This window comes from Phodopus roborovskii, unplaced genomic scaffold (assembly GCF_943737965.1).
Source record: "Phodopus roborovskii unplaced genomic scaffold, PHOROB, whole genome shotgun sequence".
NCBI lineage: Eukaryota > Metazoa > Chordata > Mammalia > Rodentia > Cricetidae > Phodopus > Phodopus roborovskii.
This window is the reverse complement of record NW_026125397.1, coordinates 3,245,199-3,247,017: the sequence shown is the minus strand read 5'-3', so window position 1 is coordinate 3,247,017 and position 1,819 is coordinate 3,245,199. Positions and strand designations below refer to the sequence as shown.

Here is a 1,819-nt window from a genome sequence, read left to right as displayed (position 1 = left end):
ATTTGGGATCTGGTCTGTTCTTTATTCCCTCCAAGGCCTTGAGGTCCATCATTAGATTAGCTGAGCTCTTTCTGGTGTTTTAAATGTAGATGTACGTAGAAATCACATTCCCTCTTAGAACCACCTTTACTGGAGCCCCAGAGAGCTGGTACACTGTCTTTTCTCTTTCTTTTGATTATAGGAGCCTTTTACTTTCTTCCTTGATTTCCTCAACAGCCCATTGATCAATCTAGAGTGTATTATTAAAAATCCGTATGTTATATAGTTTGTGTAGCTTCTCGTACTACTGATTTTAATTCCATTATGATCTGATAAGATGCAAAAATTATTTTTACGAAAAGAGCTTCCAGGCATTCTCGGAGTGCCTGAGTACCAGGGAGAGCCGGATGAAATCTCCATACAGAAGTGTAAGAAGGCAGCTCGTCAGGTGCAGGGTCCTGTACTGGTGGAGGATACTTGTCTATGTTTTAATGCCCTCAGGGGGCTCCCTGGCACCTACTAGAGAAGCTAAAGCCTGAAGGGCTCCACCAGCTCCTGGCCAGCTTTGAGGACAAATCAGCCTATGCACTTTGCACATTCGCACTCAGGACCGTAGACCCAAGCCAGCCAGTACTCCTATTCAGGGGCCAGATGTCGGGCCAGATGGTGATGCCACTAGGCTCCTGAGACTTTGGCTGGGATCCCTGCTTTCAGCCTGATGGATATGAGCAAACTTAGGCAGAGATGCCAAAGGCTGAGCAGAACACCATTTCTCATGGATTCTGGGCCCTGCTCGGGCTACAAGAGTACTTCAGTGTGACTGCTGGGGCTGGTGGCCACTAAGGTCATGGGTGAGGGCAGGACTGGTGCAGAACTCTCCAGGAGACAGGCACTCCTGGCAAGTATTTCCCTGGGTTCCCTTTGCCAGGGATCCAGGCAGCTTCAACAGCCAGGGATGGAAGAGCAGTGTGCTCTGTATAGGGGAATTCTGGGCCAGTTGATACTAAACTCTTGCCCTTTGTGATTCGAGAGTTGCCTTTGGCCTGGCCTAGTGGTGCGCACCTTTAGCCTCAGGATTTTGGAGGCAGAGGCAGACAGATCTTTGTGAGTTCAAGGCCAGCCTGGTGTACATAGTGAGTTCCAGGACATCCAGAGCTAAATAGTGAGATGCTATCTCAAAACAAACACAAAAACAAAAACAGTTGCTCTTGCAGCCTCTGGGACCCTGAGAGAACTTTGTGTGTTCACACTTCTTAGCTGGGTTGAGAGCTGGCAAAGAAACACACAACGTTTGATTTTAGAATACAGCAAATACATGTAAATAAGGAAGACATGTTTCCAGAATAAATGGTCTATCTGTCTTTAAAAAAAATTATTTTTACTTTATTTCTTAAGCCTTTATTTATGGCTCAAAATGTGATCTAGTTTGAACAAGGTTCCAAAAGCTGCTCAGAAGAATATGTACCCCTGAGACATTGGATGGAAAATTCATTTGCTCTACGATGCAACCTGATTCTTAAGTTACTTTGCAGGCTTTTGTTGGTGGTATTGTTTTGGTTGGGGTGTGTGTGTGTGTCTGTCTGTCTGTCTTTGTCTGTGTGTGTGTGTCTGTCTGTCTTTGTCTGTGTGTGTGTCTGTCTATCTGTCTTTGTGTGTGCGTGTCTGTCTGTCTGTCTTTGTTTGTGTGTGTGTCTGTTTTTGTGTGTGTGTGTCTGTCTGTCTGTCTTTGTCTATGTGTGTGTGTGTGTGTCTTTGTCTCTGTGTGTGTGTGTGTGTGTTGTAATGTTTTGTTTTGTGGTTGTTATTTTGTATAGGCAACCCATCTACTTTTGCAGTGAGC

The 1,819-nt window shown here is 45.2% G+C and overlaps 1 pseudogene; it reads left to right on the top strand.

The window, feature by feature from the left end:
- Nucleotides 1-316: 316 nt before the first annotated feature.
- LOC127214998 (inosine triphosphate pyrophosphatase-like) lies at nucleotides 317-994 on the top strand (annotated as a pseudogene).
- Nucleotides 995-1,819: the final 825 nt, after the last annotated feature.